Source organism: Monodelphis domestica, chromosome 4 (genome assembly GCF_027887165.1).
Source record: "Monodelphis domestica isolate mMonDom1 chromosome 4, mMonDom1.pri, whole genome shotgun sequence".
Classification (NCBI taxonomy): Eukaryota; Metazoa; Chordata; class Mammalia; order Didelphimorphia; family Didelphidae; genus Monodelphis; species Monodelphis domestica.
In genome coordinates, this window is record NC_077230.1 from 239,976,294 (window position 1) to 240,000,527 (window position 24,234).

The window sequence follows — 24,234 nt, forward strand, 5'->3', positions numbered from 1 at the left end:
TTTATTCAAATGTGCTTCTTTAAGGGCTTCAATAAGATCAAATTATTTATATTAATGTAAGGGGAAATGTTATTTGTAACTCTCAAAAATTATATTCACTCTTATAGTAATTAGAAGAATCATTCACAGGAAGAGATTGGGGTAATAAGTGCTATAAGATGATATGCAAAAAAAAGAAAAAGGGAGGGGGAATCGAAGATGGCACCAAGAGATACTTGAAGAAATAAAATAAATAGGACAATCTTTATCATACAAAGATATACATGGAAAGGGGAGGGGAAGAATACTCTTATAAGAAGGAGAGGAAGAGAGTACTAATAGGTGATACTTAAACCTTACTCTCAGTGAAATCAATTCTGAGAGGAAAGAGTATCTAGATCCATGGGGGTATTGAATTCTATCTTACCCTACAGGGAAAGTAATAAGGGGAAACTAAGGGGGTAGGGGGTCAGGGAGTACAAAAAGGGGGGGGAAAGAGAGAGAGTAGAGGGAACTTAACAGAATTTATATAGGAAGGACAGAGGAAACATTCAGAGGTACATGTCAAACAGAGAAACAGAGACAAGAGTTTGAACATACAGATATGGACTGAGGTTCAAAAATCAATCATAAGCAGAAAATGAGACCTAGATCTTTTCAAGAATATTTCAGGCTCTATAAGAGGTATGCTGAGTAAGAGTATATTTGGGGTATGACTAATTATCCCAGGCCAGGAACTTTCTGCCCCTGCCATGCCTTTATGCAGTTTTCATGGTGTGGGTGGATAAGGATAAGCAAGCATATATAGTACCCCAGAGTGAAGTCCAGTTCTCCAGATGCTAATGATTATAACAGAGAGCAAGGTCCTCTGGGGAACTCTCAAAGTTTTCCCAGAGATAATTCAGGCCAAGTGTTCCATTGAATCATCAAGATGAGCTGTCTGCTGTGGTCAAATTAACTAATCCAATAATAACTGAATCTACACTTTGGTTATGGGCAGACATTGCCTAATAAAGAAACCTCAATCTGTGTCTTACACTGGAGGACAAGTCAGGCTACAAGTACAACCCATCATCTCATTTAGACCATCATTACAATTAATACTAATCACCAAGGCAAATTAATTTTAAGACAATCAGCACTGATTGCTAGGGAGGACAAAATGAACACATTACTTGTATTGTAGTCAATTCATTTCACATATGTAGACACAGAATTCAAGTTTCAAGTATTTGTCAGCCCAATCAAGCAAACTCTTAAGGAACTGTGAAAAGTAGCGTAAGCCCCAAGTGGCAGCAATAATAAGGCGATCCCAGGGAAGGTGCTCCATAGATGAAATACTTTCTTGTTCACCTATCCCATTTCCATTCACAGGTTATTTCAGTCCCCATGCAAATAATGATGGATCAGTGATGCACAAGTAATTTGCATAAACCTTTCTCTTCTCATCAGATGACTAAAAAAAGCAGTAGGGAAATTAGCTACATAAATCCCAGCTATAAATATAAAGTGATAAGATGTATAAGCAGGTTTATTATATACGCCCCTGGAAGGTTTGGTCAACCAATTAACTACAGTTGTTAACACTTCTTTATGACCATTTTTCCAAATAGGGCCATTTATATCTTCTCAAAATTTTATATCCAAGCTTTCCAAGTAACTGCTTCAAACAACCACAGCCCAGTCTGTTAGAGAAAAAATGTGCCAGGGTGAGGGGTGGGAGAAATTACTTACTCTTCAAATTTAAGAAGGTAAAGAGAGACAGGGGGAGTAAAATATGCATATATTACTTTCAAACTCTTTTAGAATGTATTCATTATTTTAAAAAAATCATAAACAATAACATAAAAGCAGCTTTGAGGGAAAACATTCAGAGAAGTGATATCCAACTCCTGTTTCCTTATTTAAAACTATACAGCCCTTTTAGAATCATGAAAAAGAGAAAATGTTTTGTAGGCCTTTCTTTCCCTTCACAAATATTTAGAACTGGAATTATTTGACAAACAAGACTTCATACAATGTCAAAAATATTTAATCCAAAAAATCTTGTAAATCATCCTTTAAATGACAATTCTTTCAAATGGAGATAGCTAAATGAATACAAAATGTACAAGTTTATTTCATAATAAAGTCATAAATGAGATACATTGCTTCTCAATTATCTGAAGAAAATTAATAAAATAAGATTATGTAGAATAGTCAAAGATGATGCATATATCATGGAAAAATGCATTACATAGTAAAATATCTTTCATCTGGAACATTTTATAAATAAGGCAAATATAGCTATAGTACCCTAAACTCCAATTTAAGGACAATATAAAAGTTGACCTTCAAATATATCAATTTACTTATTAGAACCTGTTTCAGAGGTATTAGGGTCTATACTAAATGTGCTTCTACTTCTTTATTCTTAATCTTATATCCTAGGCTATCGGCTATACTTTCTGTACAATACCATACTTCCTGTAGCATCAAGAGGAAAAAAAATTTTTTTTCCTGGTTTCCAAGAATTCTTAATGTGGTATCTACGAAGGGGCAGCTAAGTGGCTGGAAGGTTCTCGGTTCAAATTGGACCTCAGATACTTCCTAGTTGTGTGACTTAGGGCAAATCATTTAGCCTCCATTACCTAGCCCTTACCACTCTTGTGCCTTGGAACCAACATACAGTATTGATTCTAAGATAGAAAATAAAGGTTTAAAAAAAGAAACAAGTTATATGTGAACTTAAATGTGTATGTGTGTTTTGGTAACTTTTAATACAACTAGTTTCCTTTGTAATTCCATAAATTTTACTTTATGAATTTAAAAACATTCTAAAAAAGGATTCACAGACTTCACCAAATTTCCAAAGGGGTCTATGACAAAAAAATTTCTGAAAGTTCATTTTAGAGGAAATAATCATTCTAACAGAATCATGAATTTTAGAACTGGAGACATCTAAAAAAAATCATCTGAACCAATCCCTTCCCTTTAAGTGGGTCAAATATCTTAACCTTATTTTACAGAATGGGCAATTCAGTCTCAGAAAAGTAAAATAATTTGTTAAATAACATAGGGCTAGTTAGGAGCAAAAGCTAGATTAGTCTTCTGACTGATCAGACAGGATACTCTGCTGTGTCCAACTCTGACTAAGCCATTAGCCAGATTCTATATGTCAAATAGCCAGAAAATAATAATTATATAATTAAGGATGGAAGGAGCCTCTTATTCTCCTGTTTCCTAACACAGTGTTCTGTCCAGGACACCCAAATGTATCAATTAAAACAACTATCAGCTCTGATTCCTTATTACGCTGACTCTGAAAGTGAGCATGAAAATGTTAGTCAAAAAATTAGGATCCGTGTTACATCATCTCAAGAATGCCCAGTAACAAACTGGGGAAAGAACCTTCATCTGTCAGAATCTGACATTTTATAATTTTTAAAAATCATAAATTGTTTTGTTATTATTACTGCTTTTAATCTCCACAGCTAAGCCCCTCCTCGAACCCTGCTCTCATAGATATACATCAGAACAGTTTCACTATGACCTGCTGCAGAAACAGACCTTAATAGGATCAGGAGTAATGAAAAGAGAATGGAGAGAAAGAATCAGAATTAGGGTGGTCTTCACTATTAGCAGCTGCTTTAAAAAGCTGGTAATGGGAGATTTGAAACAGGTGTTGCTTAGAACAATTGCAGAAGGTACATAAACTTAATAGGAAATACTGGGAAAAGCCTGACTTTGGAAATAGACAAATTCAAGTTGATTTCCAGAGCAGACCAACTTAGGCAACATTAAAGGCCTTCACGCAGGCCAAGAATGCACTCTGGCCTTGCCTCTGCCGTAGAGACTTCCTCTCTTTCTTTACCATTATAGCCATATTTTCTGCATCTGCTCTGCCCAACTGCTAAGTGCTCTCTCTCCCAAACTACTTTATATTCCATGTGTGCTAAAGCGATTTCAGTGTAAGCATGTCCTCCTCAGAAATTGGCAAATGCTGCAAATCACAGCATGCTTTGTTGTTTTGTTGATTGTCTAGACTTTAGAAAAAGATGGAAAAATGTTAATAATGGAGATTAAACTCTAAAGTATATCATGCATTCATTTCTCCCCTTACCTGGAGTTCTGATGGTTAAATATTTACCAGCATACCTTAAGTACTTTTTATGCATTTGTATTTATTTGGTTTCTATTTATTCATAGTTACTCATCCCCCCATATTAATAGTAATGATGATGATGGTTAATATTTAAGTTTTGCAAAGAATTGTACAACTATTATCTCATTTGATCATTTTAATAACCCTAGCTAGGTGTTATCATTGTCATCATCCTCCATATTTTACCAATGAAGAAACTAAGGCTGAGAGCTTTGGGACTTAGCCAGCATCACAGAGATATGAAGTCTCAGCTGGGATTCAGACTCAATATTCCTGTGTTTCAATTCCAACATTCTATCCCCCGAACTACCTAGGATGGAAGTCTCTTGTGGGTAGGGATTGTTTCATTCATTGCTCTTGTATCCTTAGCAACCTAACTCAGTGTCTGGAAAGAATATGGTAAAGTACAGGACTCCTCCCTTGCCCCTTTCTATACTTAGAAAATGTATATTTGCTTGGAATAGATCACTGAACATATAATCAAGATGGCTTGAGTTCTAATTTCTTCTCAAACATTCACTAGCTGTGTGACACTGAGCAGGTCAATAAATCTCCCTCAATCTCAGTTTCTTTATCAGCAAAATGGGGGCAATAGCACCTACTTTTTGGGGTTGTGGATAAAATAAGAGAATACATAAAGTTTTGGCAAACCTTAAAGTGCTATATGTTATCTATTATTGTTATTATTAGCTTAATAATAATTATTATTGTTACCAGGGAGAAGATTGACTGAATTACATAAGCTTATAGATATTTAATTCATTTTGCTACACTACAGATATTTTTTCCCTTCATGAGCAAATGGTTTTTAGGTTACTGAAAAATTCTTTGATTTATGAGAATTTATATAATGTACAGCCCATATTATAGTGCAGGCTCACATTTTAAAATATGGCAAATTTTCTACTTACACATTTCTCTGAGCATTATTACTTTCGTAACTTGCTGTTTCAGAACTGCCTAGTACCAGCTTAAATCATTTATTTTTCATCTATTTCACATGGTGCTCTGGGCCTAGAAGTCAGGACTCAGTTTAATATGTCTCAATAATTTATAGGCAAAAACATACACTAAGGAAAAAACATCGCAAACCTGACAAAGTCTAGAATGTGGAAAATATTCAAACTTCTCTTAGAGTTAGTAAAATTTAGGAGAAGTGAATTCAAATATTTCAAAGCATAAAGAATACACTTAATGCTCTAGTAGATTTTTAGATATGTTCACATTGGATATGCCACATCTATAATAAATATAGTGGTGCTGTAGCTAAGCCATGACTGAGTCTGTCATTCTCCTGACAAATCAGTACTGAATGCAACAATGATAGAGAGGTCATTACAAGACATAACTTGGTCCCCAAGGCCTTCATCTATTCTCCCCCTCAAAATGTTTCCCTGCTTTTCACAAGGGATTCAACACTTAGGCTTCCTCAGACTTGGATTTAATCATCGTCCATCAGCAGTCACAGAAAAAGGCCAAAGGCTCCTTTCAAGAATCTTTATGGAAAATCAAATCAAAATGTTTCCCATTTTCCTCATTTCCTTATGAGACACAAAAAGCATAAGTTTGGTTTTGTTTGTTTTTGCTTTTTTCTCTTCAGAAATGCAAAGTAATTAAATATCAGTAGAATACTAATAATCTGTAAAGCATTTTAAAACCAAGAAAATTTTGTCCAAACCACTTCCAGGGTTTTAGTACTTAGCTTTTCTAATTTTTTTTCCCTATTTTTTCTAATTTCTAATTTTCCTGAAAGACAATGGATTACACAAGAAGTCCCTAGAGAAATGCTTAGTACTCTAAAGTATTTGTATTAAATACCTGACCTAGCAGCTACATTTCCTGAGTAAGGATAGTTGAGTGGCACAATGGATAGAGTGCTGGGCTTGCGGTCAGGAAGATCTGATTTCAAAGTCAGTCTCAGGCACTTCCTGGCTGAGTGACCTTAAGCACTTAATTTTTGTTTGTCTCAGTTTCCTCAAATCTAAAATTGGGAAACTAATAGCACTTACTTCCTCGGGTTGTTGTCAGGATCAAATGAAATAATATTTATAAAGAATTTAGCTTTGCAGCACCTGGAACATAGTAGGATTCTTCATGTAAAAATGTGTGTGTAGGGCCTGGAGTATAGTGGATATCAATGTAACAACAAACTAAGTGACCAGGACTTGAAGGGAGTTAAATATTGGTCCTGGGGTCTTGTGTAACCCGTGGAATTAGACTTCTTTTAGCCTTATTTTAAAACATGAATGTCCATAAACTTACTAGCCCTAGTACCAAGTATATAACACCAAGATAAAATGTAGTAAGCAAATTCTCTGTTTTTTTTTTTTTTTGGTAAATTTTCTTTTTACTGCCTTCTCAACTTCTTATCTAGAATTCTTTCATGGTTCCCAATGCTAAAATTAAAATTATGTTATAAAAGGTGACTTTTTAAATAACATAAAATCAGCTTTCCACAGTGGAAGAATTCTTTAAATTCTATTGCTAATAGTAATGATTAAAAGGTCATCTAATCCCACCCTCCTCATTTCATCAATAAGAAGAAAACTGGCAAGTAGAGGGTAAGAGACAGAGAACAAGCTCACACTAAGTAGTACAGATCAAGGCAGGATTCAAACCCAAGTCCTCTGACTCCAAAGTTAGGGCTTTCTTCTGAACTAGATTGCTTTCTTCGTCTGCCTGTTCTTTAAAAAGAAAAAGAGGGCAGGTTTTCCTCCATTTTAAATTGCTTTATTGACTCAACTTGCAGCAATTCCCCAAGGAAGGCGCTGCCGCCACATCCGATCAGCGAGGTAGGGGATTCGATTACTTTCAGGTAAACAACTTACTATCCACATAGATTTGGTCCCAAATGAAATTCCTTTGTTATTGAATTGAGCAGTTTTCCATGAAGGAAAACACAAAAAGCTTTGCTATTAAAAGCAGCACAATCCGTGCTCTGTCATACAAAGTAGTACAGCACAGTATTTTATAGCAGTTTTATAGAGATTACAGGTTAGGAAACTAAGGTCTAAAGATTTATGTTGAGGAAAAAACACCACCACTCAACTGGGTATTCTTTAGAGCAGTGGTTCTCAAAAGGTAGACTAAAGACCCCCCACCCATCCCTGAGACCCTTTTAGAACTTCATAATATCAAAACTATTTTCACAATAATATTAAGATATTTTCATTTCTAATTGGATAAATACAAATTGACATAACCCACACAAATAAAACTTCTTTTTTAGGGAGAGGTCCTCAGTAATTTGAAAAAAAGTGCAAAGTATCCCAAAATCAAAACATCTGAAAAATTCTTCTTTAGATTATTAATTTTTTTAAAAGAAAATTTCTGTGTACTAGGAGCCTTTTAATGATCACTCAACTGTTGGGTCTCTCGAATTCGTCCAACGGTAAAACAAGTCAAGTGCCTTTCCATTTGACAAAGAATTATGACTTAAATAGAATATATATGAAGTGCAAATGAATAGTTTATATACTTAAAACATTTAAAAACATTTATTATTTTTTGTTTTGTGTCCCAAATTCTCTCTTTTTTTCTGATCCTCCTTCCCTCCTTGCTTGTCCTCCCCACCTCCCTGAGAAGGTAAGCATGGAATATAAAATATTGAAAGAGACTTGTGTTGAAGGTAGAAAAAGTGATAAGTAGAAGTATAAATTTTATACTTAATTTTCACTGAGTAGTAAAAACAAAAATGATCAGTAACTAGTAATCAGATTCAAATAGATCAAAGGTAAAGATGAAAAATGAAATATTATAAAGAATATGATATATACCCCAAATTTCAGAAGATCAGATTCCAAAGAAATTAGAAAAGTGAATATAAGATCCCATGACTCAAGATGCTACAAGTCAGATGTTCAATAGCATTATATATATTTGGGAACATACATATGAAAAAGAATACATGCATGTATATATGTATGTGTATATATAATTGGGAAATTATCAAAAACTAAACGCTGACAACACAAATACAAATGGTTCTAATGAAGAAGAAAAAAGGAAGCATAAATGAATAAAGAAACCAATATAATAAATTCTACAGGAAACTTAAGGGGTAGATATAGCCAAGGGGCAGAGCCCACATTAAGAAAAATTCCAGGAACCAAAATTCTGAAAGATCTGAGTCTTGCAAATAAATGCAATGAAAGCAAAGAAATTTTTAGGTATGCCAAGGGCAAGAGGCTAATCAAAAAGGGAATACTATTAAGCCATAAGAAATGATAAACATGCTAATTTTTTAAAAATATGGAAAGACCTACATGAAATTATGAAGAGTGAAACAAGCAGAACCAAGAGAACATGATATAGAACAAAAGAAATACTGTTTGAAGAATGCCTTGGGTATGTCCACCTCCAGAGAAAGAATTGATAAATAGAAATAAGTAAGACATAGCTATTTATATATTATTCATACATACCATACATATATATCTTTTTGTCAAAGAATGCCTTCTCTAATGGGAGGGCATGGTGAAAGGGAGGAAGTTAACTGGGTATTTAAATGTAATAAACAAACTGATCTATTTTTTTTAAAGGTATGGTGATAGCAAATGACAGAAAGAAGGCAGAACCTGGACACAGTACATAGTGACCTGGAATCAGGAGACCTATTTTTGTTAATGGCTGTGTGATAATCATGGGTATGTAAGTTATTTCATTCCCCTTAAAGTCTCAGTCTCCTCAGCTATAAAATGGGGATAATACTTGTACCACTCATCTCACCAAGTTGTTTTGAGGAAGAGTATTTGCAAACCTGAAAATATTATGCACAAGTTGTACTCAGGTCACTATTCAATTTGTATTTTCAATGTATGTGTGTTTACTGAGTGAATCAAAATGCATTAATTGCCTACTATATAACTATAAAGAATAAAACAATTTCTGCTTGGAAGAAGCTTATATTCGAATCTTGGAGATAACAAGAACATACATAAATATAAATAGCGCAGTTATAAATTAAATTACTCTGAATTAGTTAAAAGACAAAGTAATTTGGGAGAAAAGGGCCATTAGTGGTTGGGAGGATCAGGAAAAACATCATAATACAAAAGGTAGTCCCTGAGTCTTCATGGGGGTAGGGGAGGGGGTGATAGGGGAATCTTCTTAACGGAAGAAAGATTCTGGGAGGCAGCAGTGAGGGAGGAGTACCAGAGCAAGGCAGATGTGGTGCAGTAGACAGATTGATATTCAAGGAAAAGAGAAAAAGCCAGTGTGGCTGCATCACAGAATGCTGAAGAGGGAATAACACCAAAACAATGGAAAAATAGGTTGAGGTCCAGTTTTGTTGAGTTTTAAAACCTTTATCCAAGAAACAACAGAAAGTTGAAGTTGATTGAGTAGGGAATCACATGCTTAGATCTCCATTTAAGATAAATTACTTTGGTAACAGCTTGTAGGATGGACCTAGTGGTAAGTAATGAAACAGGCAGATCTTTTAGGGGCTGAATTAAGGTGATAGATGCATTAATAGAGAGACAGGGTTGGAAGTCAGTGATATTATGAAGGTAGAAATGGCAAAGTTTGGCAAATAATTAGATTATGTGTGGCAAAGAAACGAGGGGTCCAAGATAATGCTGACATTGTACACATGGGTGACTGGAAGAATGGTGGTGGAGCTTGAAATATAAGGGTAGCATTTAGCTGCTTTCAGTGAATCAAGTCACAAAGCTACATCTCATAGTAGTAAAGCAGATATCTGCCAATTTAATTCCTGAGCTGCTGTCAATGATTTTTAGAAAAGTGAGAACAGGAGAGGCCTGAAAAAACTAATGATAGATAAATATTCTAATTTTTGAGGGGGATAATATTGCTGAAATCAGGCAAATGAACTTGACATCAATTCCTGGCAAAATTCTATAAATTTATTTAAAAGCATGATTTGTGAACATGTAAAAAGGCTACCAGTAATAATGAAAAGCTAGCATGGTTTCTTGAAGAACAAATTGTGTCATATTAATTCCATTTTCTTTTTTGACAGATTTATTAGATTTTTAAATCAAGGAAATATAAAGACACATGACAATAATATGGAGTGAGGTAAAATGAATGGTAATACTGAGATGGCTGAACAACTGGACCCAAAGAGCAATAATTTTTAGAACTATGTCAATGTCAATCTGGACTTAGCTCTACCTTTAAGTGCACAGTTTTGTCAGCCATCTAGGGGAATGCAATAGTTGCACAATTTTAAATTTTTCAGATAGCACAAGGGGAGAGAGGAAGAAAATGATAAATCAAATCTAATAAGGTGGAATTTAATAGAGGAAAATGTGAAAGTACTGCATTGTATTAAAAAAGAAAAAAATTAGCAATAGAAAATTGATGAGAGTCAAGGATTATACAGCAATTTATTTGTAAAAGACTCCATGGTTTCAGTAAACTACAGTGTGTCATGGCAACCAAAAAATTTTAATGTGATCTTCAGTTGTATAGACAAATGTCGAATACCCCAAATGAGAGACACTGCTATCCCATTGTACTGTGTGTGCTGGCTAGAACCTATCTGGAAAACTGTATTCAGTTTGAGGGCCAAAGAACATAAAAGAAATTGATAGGTAAAATGATGGATTAGAAACCCATCTGAACTCTCTCAGCATTTCCCTCCAAACAAATTTAAAGTAATGCCTCAAATCAAATTTTGGAGCAGCAAAGCCAACAAAAGGCTGGGTTGAGAGATTTTTCTGTCCTAATAAAAATTAAGAGGTAGGCAGAAGAAGTCTGTGACACTGAGATGGAGAGCTGTCAGGAGCCCACACCTGCATGGGCAGCAATAGCCAGATGCAGAAGCAACTTTGAGAGTTTTCAGCCCACAGACAATAAAGGGGCTCAGGCAACTGGTCAGCAAGATATTACAGAGGACCTTTTTATGGCACTGGATACAGCTGGTGCTAACTGGCAATTCTGTTGCCCCTATGTAGTTATGGGTCATAGTTCTAGGACAGGGAAGAGAGCTTATGATTGGTCACAAGGGAATAGGCCCCCTGGTCTCAGCTGCAGCAAAGAGAAGCACTTGTGGTTATAAGGAATCAGGGACCCTTCCTGGATAAAGATCAGAGCACAGACTAGAAGAGCAGTGACTATACCTCTCCTGAGATCATGCCACCCTGGAAGCACTGAAAACTTACAAAGTCCCCAAACTAATTCTAACAATAGCACAAAAAAGCCTGAAACTTGGGACAGTGCCTCCTCACCCCTAGATGAGCAGAGTATAACCTTAAAATAAAGTCCAAAGTCAAGAAATGTATTTGAAAAAATGAACAAAAGAAAAATAATTTGACAATAAATAGTTACTAGAGTGGGAGCAAAGGACATAAACTCATAAGAAAACAACAATTTGAAAAGAATTATAACTAAAGCCCCGTTCTCCCCTCCCCACCAAAATGCTAGCTGGTCCCAAGTGTGAAAGGGAATTTTGACTCCCTTTGTTTATCTTAACTTAATCAATCAAATACTAGGAGTGCTATACTTAATCAGTCAGACACTTGAAGAACCTTTTACTAGAAAAAGCTCTCACACCCTCAGAGAAAGGAAGTTCACACCCTCAGGAGACAGGACATGGATCCCATAGGCACTGCCCTGACAAATTAAGGAACTATGATTGGTTCCTGAGATGTAACAGGAAGAATTGTTGGGTGGAGAAAAGTACTTATGAGGTCTGATTCAGGCTGCAGCGTTAACTGAAGAAGACATTCTCATGGGCTGGTAACATTCTCATTCAGCTTTCTGATTCAGCTTTCAGATCTGGATTTAGCAATTCCCCATTCTGATTCCCATTCAGACTCTGGTGGACATTCAGATTTGGCTTCCTGTATTGGTGGCTCAGGCTGAAGAAGGGCACTTACTCTGGTGAGACTCTTGGCCAAAGAAACTACCTGACTTCTGGCAGGCAGTTGGAACCTGAGAGAGCCCTTGCTGGGAGGTGAGCTGAATCTCTTCAAATTGGCTCTTAGGGCATTTTAGGCTAGATAACTAACTCCCTGTTTCCTTCTGATGTTTCTCTCTTTACCATCTCTACCTTTCTGTAATAAAGCTACTAACAGCCTTGTGACAAGTTAATTTTTATAAGCAGAAACCACAACAAGTTTTATAGCTTAATTTGACCAAAACCTTTTTAATTCTTACACAAGCTCAACAAGAATTCTTGGAGAGTTAAAGAGAGATGAGTATAGAGGAAAAATTGAGAAAATAAGTTGAGAGTCATCAAGAAAATTATGAAAAGAGAATTAATAATTTTGTAAAAGAGGATAAGAATAATACTAAAGAAAATAATATCTTAAAAAACAGAATTGGCAAAATGGGTAAAGAGGCACAAAATCTCACTAAAGAAAATAATCTTAAAATTACAATTGGGAAAATGGAAGCTAATGACTCCCTGAGACATCAAGAAACAATAAAACAAAAGCAAAAATGAAAAAATAGAGGACAATATGAAATATTTCATCAGAAAAACAACTGATTTAGAAAATAGATATGGAAGAGATAATTTAAGAATTATTTGACTACCTGAAAGGTATGATCAAAGAAAAAGTCTAGACAACATATTTCAAGAAATTCTCAAGGAAAACTGCCTTGATATCTTAGATTCAGAAGGTTGCCCCAATTCTTATGACTTCATCAGTTTCCATCTACTTGTCAGATGTTGTACACACACAGTTTCTTTGTATAAATGTATTTTTATTCAATGTTTTGTATATGGTTGTATATAAGTGACTTTCTCAATTCCAAAGAACTAGGTTAATGAATAGTAAATCCTTTAGTGTTACTGAAGATATTGTCTCATCTTTTATGGTGAAAATGGACTCCTTCTTTTTACCTTTACTTCTCAAAATCTTCTTTAATCATCCATCCCTATTTCCTCCTTCATTCCAGTCTCTGAAGAGATTATCCTATTATCTTTCTCCTTGATAAGACTCCTACCTTTTGACTTCTACTCTTAATCTCATGCCTCTAGTTTTGTCTAGAAGGTAGCTCTGCATTCATTTTGTTCTCTCATTCTGTCTGCTTAATACAATGTCTCCCTTACACAAAGTAGACTCTTAATAAATACTTGTTGAGCTGCTCTTCAACTTCCATCCATTGATCCTTAACGCTTTGTGACTACATGAGAGCCCTTCAAACATAAATTACAAGTATAATTCTTCATTTCCCGTAGCACAATAATATTCCACCACAATTATATACCACAACTTGTTCAAACATTTCCCTATTGTCCAATTCTTTGCCACCACAAAAAGAACTGCTATAAATATTTTTGTACATATAGGTCCTTTACCTTTAAAAAACATCTCTTTGGGATACCAACTTACACCTAGTGGTGGTATTTCTGGACTAAAGTTTAATAAGCCTTTGGGCCTAGTTCCAAGTGGTTCTCCAGAATGGTTGGACCAGTTCACTACTACACCAGCCATTAATTAGTATACCTATTTTCCCTTATATCTCCAGAATTTGTTATTTTTGATAGGTGTGAGATGTTACCTCAGAGTTGTTTTAATTTGCACTCATCTAATCAATAATAATTTAGAGTATTTTTCAGATTATTATAGGTTTCTTTGATTTTTTTCTCATGACAATTGCACAGAGTCATACATCCAGTAAGCATTTGAGGTCAGATTTGAACTCAGAACTTTCTGACTCCAGGTCTAGAACTCTAACCATTGCCCTACTAATCTGCCCTTTGACCATTTGACAATTGGGAAATGGCTTTTATTTTTATAAATTTGATTCAGTTTTATATTCAGTCTATATTTGAGAAATAAGGCCTTTATCAAAAAACATTGCAAAATTTTTGATATTACTTCATTGTCTATGGTACCTTTTAACATATATAGGTTCCCTGATTATCCCTTTTAGTTAGATCTATTTTTGCTTTTGATTTGTTTGAGATCATGATTGCTAACCCTACCTTTTTATTATAGCTGAAGCATATTAAGTTCTGCTCCAGCCCTTTATTTTAAATGTGTATGTGTAGCTTTCTGTTTCAGATATATCTCTTGTAAGCTATCTTAGTGTTAGATTCTGGTTTCTAATCATTCTGATATATGCTTCCATTTTATGGGTGAACTCTTATTCACATTCACAATTTTTATTACTAACTGGGTATTTGTCTCTAACTCATTTTCTTCTATTTCTTTCCCCAATCTTGTTTCTTTTTAAACATCTATTTTGCTTCTAATCACTATCTCCATTAATCTGCCCACACTTTTATCATTTCCCCCCTCTTTTATACTCCCATTTCTCTATTAATTAGGTTACATTTCTATATACAACTAAGTGAGCATACGTGTATATATATATTACAGTCTTCTGTAAATCTGTAGCTAATAAGACATAGCTCCCACACAGGTCAAGTGGTAGCTGTAGAAAGGATGTTAGCTTCTGTGATGACAGAGCAAGACTATGCATCATCATATCAGGAAAAGTAGAAATTTTTTCATTCTAACAACTACGGAACATTTTATATCTAAATTTTAAACAGTCAGCACATTTGTATAGATTAATAATAATTCACCTGATAAATAATAAGCAGACTTCTCTGTCCTTCCCACATTATTTCCTCCAAATACCATTAGTAATCATTCTGTGGAAACTCAGCATGGTACATATTTTTTCATAATTCACCTACAGTTCTCGAATTTTATTCATCTTACTCCAGAGTAATACATGACAGAATTTCTTCGAACACTGGCTAGGTTGACTGGCATATAATATAGGCTGGTTTAAAAAAAAAAAGCTTTTTTTTTTAAACAAAGATTTTCCTTTAGTTGAATCGTTTTTCTCACTTCAAAGAGAACAGCCTATTTCTCTTTCATGCTGGCTCTATTTTAACAGACAGGATGAAATAAAATAAAGGGATTTATTCAGTCTGAATCTATCATCAGGGAAAAAGGAGAAATAATTTATCCCTCTCATTTAAATTCATTTCAGATATATTTTTGAATCAAGAGATATAAATTATGCATGATGGCATTTTGGAATCTCAGATTAGGGCTTTAACATGCTCTGTTACCTGATACTTTGCAGTCAAAATGAGTGTGATCCTAAGGTAAGCAGAGTGAATACAGCTCCACTTTGAAGGGGGCAAAGTAATAAGCCTATTGCCCCCATCACCCAGCTCAGTGAGTATGGGTGGCCTTTCTCCTCTTCTCATGTTTAGACTCTCCTGGAGATTATTCTTTTTCCTATTGGCTAGTTTTGTGAAGCCTTGTTTTGTTGAGCACTAAAATGACCTGAAAGTTTTAAAAAGTTCATTAATAGTCAGTCAACTGAAAATAAAAACTTTTTTTCCTCAAACAGTAAAGGCCATTCCAGTGTTTGATCTGCCCCCTTCAAAGGTTTTCAAAAGTTCTATTTTCCATTATGGCATTTATCTTTATTTTAAGTAAAAGTTGGATAAATGCTATCATGCAAAAAAAAATTAAACATAAATAGGTGTTCCAGGAATGTATTCCTCAGGACTTGGGTTCTTTGCTTCCAAATTTCATCATCACACACTTCCCCCTCTTTTTTTGCTACGAAGACAGGCATTTATGCCCAGAAGTCAGTGATGCTCAATGCTGTTTGATCTTCCCCAACACCACCACCACAAAGATTTTTGTAAAGTTAGGCAGTATTGGCAGTATTGACAGTCAGAATGGACAGACAGTCCAATGTAGGATATGATGAAAATATAAAAATGAAGTACTTTTTTAAGAAGCATTGATTGTAGTGGGCAGAGACCTAACCTCTGCATCAAGAAGATGTATGTTCAAGCCATCCCCAGACTTATATTGGCAAATGACAACCTCTCAGTTCCTCAGACAATTCTCCAAGCCAAGGGTGGATTCTGAGCATTTTAAGGCCCCACAAGCTAAAACATTTTAAAATATATATGTATATATTTAAAATAAAATTTTATTGTATTCTTGAAATGTGAAAACAATTATTAGGTTGAGAGCCTTACAAAAAACAGGTTAGGAGAAGAGGGGTCATTTGCCCCTAGCAACAGTTTGGTGATCCCTTAGGTAAGACTATAATAAGACAATAAATTACAGAGCAGGTGCTGATTGATATTGATAGAGGGAGTTTCCTCAGAGGGCTCAATGACAGACTTACTAAAGGAAAATGATGAAAGCTAATTTGAGAAACATCATTTCCAGGCCATCATTCCCACATTGGCTACCCTCCTTTCTTCTTTCCCTATCTCCCCACTTCTTGGTCTACACTATCTTTTATGGGAAAATCCCTTACCCCTTTGCCCTACCCCTAAAGATACCTTGTCAAATCCCAAATTTGAATTATCTCCCTCTACTGGTTCTAGGATGGAGCTGAGCTGATCTATTTGCTGTTTTTCTACAGTTGACACTTTTCATTATTTCTTCCAAATGCCATTTGTAGTTATTCTGTGGGAACTCAGCTTGGTACCTGTGCATGATACAGTCTCCAGACTACACACCTTTGCATTGTCCCTCATGCCTGGAATGTTCTCCCTCCTCTATTCCAAGCCTATGCAGCTCAAATTCTACCTTCTGCAGGAAACCTTTACAGGTTCCCTTCTCCTATTTCCCTACTGCCTTCCTTCTGAGATTATCTTCCTTTTCCACAGAACATATCTTATATATCCATAGTTAACTGCATATTGTTTCTCCCATTAAAATATGAGCTCTTGTGTGGCAAGGACTATTTTTTTTTCCTTTTTGTATTCTTAGAATAGTACCTGCACATAGGAAATAATGAATAGATATGAATTGACTAATGATCAAGGAGTCTTTGGGGAATTTGAAGACTATGCTAGTAGAATTTAGCACATCAAAACTGGTCTTGATTGAAGGTAGAGACAGCAGGAGTTAGGTCAGAGACAGCTAAAAGAGACAACTCAGGATATTTTCACTCTGCTTGGACTTGTGCCCCTTAGAAACTATTTGGAAATGATGGTGTTACAATAGTTCTTTTATGATTATGTTTTCTTTCTTTAAACATTGTAAACATTAGAATATACAATTATTGCAGAACTAAACACTAAAAATGAAAATTCAGAACTAAAAATATCTAAACTAAATTGTCAAAGAATTATATACATAAAATTTTTGTGTTATATGTATACACATATATTTTTATATCTGATGGGGGAAAGAATTAAACCAAGATTTATCATTTAAATTTAAATTCACCATTTAACTTAAAAAAACTTCCAGGGTTCCTAGATTGAAAACTGGGATTATACAAATACTAATATATCCTGATTTCAAAAAATGAATAGAATGGACTAATATCTCAAGGAATGGCATCTTATACCTTCATTCTGCTTTTAGTCTTATTCATTTTTCCATTGAGACAATAATAAAAACTTTACAACAGGTTTATATAAAATATTTACTAAAACTCCTCATGATAGACTTTACTATTACATAACTGAATTATCCTATAAATAAATGATTAAAAAGTTAAATATTTGCCCAATTCATGCTTCTGACTTTACCTAGTACATCAATATAATCTCTGAGACCTCAGAGCAAAGAATGCTTCCTACTAATGCTTCTGCTGGGAGACTAAGGAGGCAGATACTTTCATAGCTACAAACCTTCAGAAGTACTCCCTCATGGGTTAATGACAACCAAACTTTCTGTATACAAGTCAGAATTTTCAATTCAAATCAATTCAACAAACATTTATTATTTGTAATAAAAGTAACTCACATTTTTTATGCCACACTCTAAGGCTGCCTCTGTGAGGCAAGACATAGGAGTATTATTGTCATCTTTTTACAGATGGCTGGGAACTGAGGCTCAGAGAGTTTGACTTTCCCAAGGTCAGCAAGAATCAGGTTTCAAATGTATATCTCCTAACTTCCACTCCAATGCTCTCCTGCTTTAGGCCTACTGTGTATAGGTCACAGTTCTAGGCTAAAGATACAATGAAAATAAACAATTTCTGACCTGAAGGAGCTTACGAAAACTAAAATACAAATTAAAACATGATCAAGATATAATAGAGATCCAAATTGTTATAATATCAGATTCAAGAAGGGAGAAATCTTCCCAAACAGGAGACCAAGGAGATTTTCATGAATAAGACCAAATAATTGGGTATTCACTCATTTTACTAATTACATAATAATTATAAAATTTTTTTCATAAAATATTTTAAGACAACATTTACTTGGTGATTGATTCACTCATGCCCTACTGAATGTTCTCTATCTGTTTATTGATGGTTAATAATGAGATGAATCATTTAAAATATATTTCTGGATTTTTGCTCTTATTTTCTCTTTTTAAAAAAAAATAAAATTAAAAGGAATCTTTAAAATAAGCTGCACAAATTTTGTGAATCCATTAGACCTAATGGAAAATTCACAATAGAATAAAACATTCTTACCTTTGAGAGTACATCATAATGAATACCACATAAGTGTCACAGCCAAAATCACCCAGAAATGCATTGTTCCAAGGAGAGGCAATAATCAATAAGAAGAGAAAAAGACAAGAAAAAATTTCGATCAGTCTTTGGCTCATCACAGTGCTTTCATTTTCAAAAAAGGAGGGGGAGGGGAGACAATCAACAAAAATATTACCACCATTATTATTTTAAGAAAAGGGAAACAAACTATAATGAGGTTAATATTTGTTTTCCTGAATTTCCACAGTTGTTGAATAGGAACAGTACCATAGAACATATAAATAAAAGCACCAAACAAGAATTGATTTCCTATTTATAAGATGGAACAAATTATATTTTCACTGATTAATAAAACATGACAGCTTCTTTTCTCTTGTCCTCCCCCACATACAGGCATTCTCAAAATCAATCTGAGTAAAAAGTGCTTTGTAAAAAATGGAATCTTATATACTGCTTGATCCCTCAGTGATGAAGAGCCACAATTCAGTTGTGATGGCCCAAGTTATATATAACAAAAAGGAATGTAGAAAAAAATTGATTTTGCACTTCTAGCTGTTTTAAGAACTGAAATGTGTTACCTGTTTGATCAACTTGTTCCTTAAGATGATCCTTAAGATAAGCAAGTAACTTGACCCCAAAGGGCCTCAGTTTCCTCATTTGTGAAATGAAAATGTTGGGCTAGATGTTGGTAAGGTCTCTTCCAGCTCTAAGATTCAATGAGTCTGCTGTTAGTTGCCAGGGTCAGTCATGCTGCCTATGGGTAATAAGCCTTGATGAGCACCAATTACATTCTTCCATCTTCCCTCATTAGATAGCTGAATGTAATGCAGACTCTCACCTGCAGTGAGCATGCTACTGCATATAAATAAGTAAAGATAGGAAAAGGCAGAAATAACTTGCAGCCAAAAATAAAGCCCATTTTAGTTTAAACTTGCCTAATGCAGAGATAAATCAGAGATGCCACATTCCCCTGTGGATTCCCTCTCAAGTTAATTATTAATGCAAAATCACACATTCTGCTCAATATTTACTTCACTTCTGATCAACCTCCACACCCATGATCCACAAATAAAGAGTGCAAATACAACAGAGACAGCATTGGTAAGGCATATTATTTCCATATAAAACTGTGCATCATAATTAGAACTAATTAGCCAAAATTTACAGAAATTATTAGAAGTTTGCTGATTTGTAAGGCGATATTAATTATAGATTGGCACATCAAAAATAATAGGCCTTTCCTTCACTTATACATATTTCTTCTAAAGAGATTTAAAAAAACCAAACCTCTGCCATAAAAATTGATTGTTAAAGGATGGCCATTAGGAGATAAGCTTTGAGAAAGCAATCTCACACTTCAAATATTATTTTTCCATCCTCTCAGTATTTCTATGAAAGGCAATTATGTGGTACAGTAGATAGAGCTCTGGGCTCTATCAGGTCAAGAAGATTCAAATCTGACCTCAGACCCTTATTACCTGTATGACTCTGAGCAACCAGTCATTTAACTGCTGTCTGCCTCAGTTTCTTCACACGTAAAAATTAAGAATCATAACAGTGTCTACCTGACAAGACTATATTGAAAATGAGGGATGGTTTGTAAAAAGCAGAGTACCCATCATAGAGTAGGTCCTATATAAATGCTGATTCCCTTGCCTTCCTTTCCTTTAATTTTACACAAGAAATGAAGAAACAAAGAGGTTACAAAACATAGATCACTCAAGATCTTTTTGGTGAAGACCAAAATAGAATCTAGGATTCTTACTGCTCCTAACTAACAGTGCCTTCCTGTAATTATGTTAATTCATTCAAAATTTATTGAGCATCTACTATGTGTAAGACAGGATGCTATGGGAGAGATAAAGAGACTGTATCTGCCTTCAAGCAAATCTACATTCTTTTCAGCCCAATTAGCTCTTATTTTAATTTTTTAATTTAAATTTTTAAGAATTTATTCTCAGGTATTTTCCTCCCTTCCTCTCCCTGTAACAAAGAAGGCATCACCTAACAAAAAAATGTATTTACATGTTTCTATTTATCAGTTCTTTCTCCAATTACTTTTTAAATATTAATTCTGTAGCTGTATATAATGCTCTCTTGGTTCTACTCATTTTGCCCTTCATTATTTCATGGAGGTCTTTCCAAGTTTTTTCTTAATTAACCTGTTCACCGTTTCTTACCGCACAGTAGTATTACATCACAATTATATACTACAATTAGTATAGCCATTATCCAATTAATGGAGAACCCCTCAATTTCCAGTTCTTTGCTATCATAAAGAGAACTGCTATGAATATTTTGAAACACAAAGGTTCTTTTCCTTCTTCCCTTATCTCCTTGAGAAATAGACCTAACAATGGACACCTACATTTTAATGAGAGATGATATGAAGAGGAGGAGAGATAAGCTTGGGAGCTGTACACGTCTTGAATGGTTTGATAGACAACAACAAAAGATGAGTAAAGAAATTAGACTACTGGACATTAGAGCTGGAAGGATCTTTAGAAATCATCTTGTACAACTTATTCACTTTACAAATGAGAAAATTGGAGTCCTCAGAACATGATCAAAGATGACAGAGCCAGGATTAGAATCAAGTTCTCCTGATGTCCTACATACTGTTATTTCAACAGCTGTCTGGAGACTAATCATTTTGACTCAGCTTGGTTTAGAAAACATGAGTTTGTAATAGACTTCCATAGTCTTAAGCAAGTCCTGGAAGCATAAAAACGAAAGCACAGTAAGCAAACAAACTAAGAACTTTCAACAAAGGAATTTGAAATTAAAAATCTTTCCCACTCTGTCCTCATCCTCTTGAAGTATGGCTAATATACTTCATTCAAAATCAATCAGTCCATAAACATTTATTAAGTATACACCACATACCAAGCATTGTGCTAAGCATTGGAGAAACAAATACAAAAAGGAAAATAATACACAATAAATAAGACAGGCAGTTTTAAAAATATACACATATCTTTTTGTCAAATGATGTCTTCTGAAGTGGAGAATTGGAGATATTTGGGAATTTTAGTGTAACAAACAAATTAAAATATAAATAAAATGTAAATATGTACAAATATATAAATTAATATAAAAATTAAAAAGACAGATCTCCATGAATTTATAATCTAGTAGTGGAATTTGTTTTGTAAATATTCAGTTCTTCTTAGGGAGGCACAACAATAAAAACTTATAAGCAACCAGTGCATAAGAGTGGACTAAACAAAAGGAAGAGAATACACAAAAGTAAGCTTAAAAAGGGATGAAGAGAGAAAAGGATTATGGAGAGATCCAAAAGAGTATAGTTATATGGGAAGTGAAGAGATGGATGCTGTGGGCATCCTGCTTTAATTGGAGGTTCTGGGAGGTGGCCTCTGCTTCATCCTACAAGCAGAGTAGCTTGCAGGGCACAAAGTACTTATGAGGTGTTCATTTCCATGTCAGATGTGATCTTTCAGGATGAAGAGGTTCCTGGGAAGGGCATTATGGACAAATCCAAAGAAGTGCAGTCAGGTGAGAAATTAAAGGTCACCAATGACCTGCAAATCACTAAATACAACGACCTTTCCAATTACACACGGGTGTCTCCTTTCAGTTGCCAGGTCCAAGGGTGAAAACTTTTAGTCCCCTTCTCCACACAAGCTGCCTACATTCTTCTGCTGTGGTGCCTTCCTAAGGGGAACTGAATATCATCAAAGGAAATGAGATACCGTTTCTTTTTTCCTTTACCAACTCTTCACCTTCTACTTTGACTATTACCTCTAAAATCTGTTCTTTGTCCTCTTCTCTTTTTATCCCATATTATCTCCTTTGGCAACATCATTTATGGTTTCAACTATGCTCTCTATTGAGCTTACTACTTACTCCCTATCTCCTATCTTGAGTTCTAAGATCTAGACCCTTATATCTAGTTGTCTTCAGAATATATTTACTTGGATGTCACATCAGCAACTCAAATTTGATGTGTTAAAAACTTAATTTTCCCCTAAATATTCTCTTACTTATGATATTCTTTTTATCAAATAAGTATTTATTAAGCTCCTATGATAGGTAGATGGCACAATGGATAGATTGCTGTCTGCAGTCAGGAAGTCTCATCTTCCCAAGTTCAGACACTTACTAGCTGTATGACCCTCCCTGGGCAAGGCATATAATTCTTTTTGCCTTAGTTTTCTAAATGACTGAATAGCAAAAAAATGAGTCGATTTCTGTGCTAAGCAATGAAGGAAATACAGCGAGGTTTTGGTTAAGGTAAATGATGAATTTCCTGTCATGGCAGCATTCGGTAGCATTATTTGAATTCACACTTTATATTTGCATTGAGCTAGAAACAAATTATGACATTTTATATAATTATCACTTTGAATAGTGTTAATTTGAATATGTATAGACTATTTCAAGAGATTCATTATTCCCACTAATCAGGTCCTAGCTATATAAACTTTAAATAAGACACAGAATCTATCTTCATACAGTTTATATGTACAGTTAGACAGTGTCAAACTCTGTCTGAGAATTCATCTGTAGCATCACAAATTCATCCCATTTTCAAAACTTCGAGTTATCTCTGGTAGATCAAAAGAGGTCCTTCAGTAACAAAAGTTTTGTACTTTATTCACTAAACAATAAAGAATTATAGTATCATAGTCTTCTGTGATTTCAGAGGTAATATAGTCTAACCAACACTAAACAGAAATCTCTTCCACAAAATTTTCAATTCCACCCAAAGACCACCAATAATAATGAAGATCCTACTATCTCCTGACAGTTCATTACATATTTTTTCTTTTGGCAAGCCAAAGTCTTATCTTCCTGCAACCTCCATCCACAACCTTTTCATTTCTGACCCATAGGGCAACCCAGGACAACTCTAACCCTTCTTTCACATGACAGCCCATTAAATAAGTTAAAGATCTCTATCATTCCTCCCTCTTGAGTTTTCTCCATTTCCTTCAATTAATCCCTGCATGGTGTGGTTTCCAGTTTTCATTCTTCTTCCTTTGAATATGTTTCAATTTGTCAATGCCCTTGCTAACAAAACAAGCTCAAGACTGAACACAATATTCCAGATGGATTCTGACTGAGGTAAAATACAGTGAGCTGTCACCTCCCACAATGCTTCTCTAAATGTAGACTGAGATGGACTTTGTGTTTTGGTCTGCCATGATGAGTAGTATTAAGCCTCTAATACACTAAATCCCTGGAATTTTTTTTCCACATGAATTTTGGAATAGAAAAGCTTGGGAGTAGTTTTTTTTTTTTAAACTGGATCTAGAGAAAAGAAAGAAAGTTTCAGATGGGGTACAAAACTTTGGGCAGACAGAGAATGGTAACATGAGGGTACTAGGTTCTCTGGGGATGGGTCGGAGCAATTTGGATATAGAAGAAACAAGATAATAGGTAGAAGAGGAATTCAGGAAATGACAAAGAACAAACTTTAATTTCTTTATTATTTTTATTAAGGCCTTGAGAAATAGTATAGCAAGGTAAGTTTGGGAGGCAACAAACCTTAATTTCTCCCAAAATCAGACTGATTACCTCTGTCCTTTCTAGTCCAATAAAAGTCCACCATTTAAATTCATTATTCTCCCGAAGAATTTCCTACCCAGTTCTTGTATGGGAAGAGGAAAGAGGAAAATGTTGGGGAAAAGAAAAGACTTTTCACAATTCCCTCATCTTCTTTTATTAATGGCAACTTAGTGATACACTGGGTCATATGCTAGACTTGG

At 34.7% G+C, this 24,234-nt stretch overlaps 1 protein-coding gene across 19 annotated transcripts in view; it reads right to left on the bottom strand.

Moving 5' to 3' along the window:
* NCAM1 (neural cell adhesion molecule 1) overlaps positions 1-24,234 on the bottom strand; it is a 438,552-nt gene that overhangs the window by 329,357 nt on the left and 84,961 nt on the right. The window lies entirely within an intron of this gene.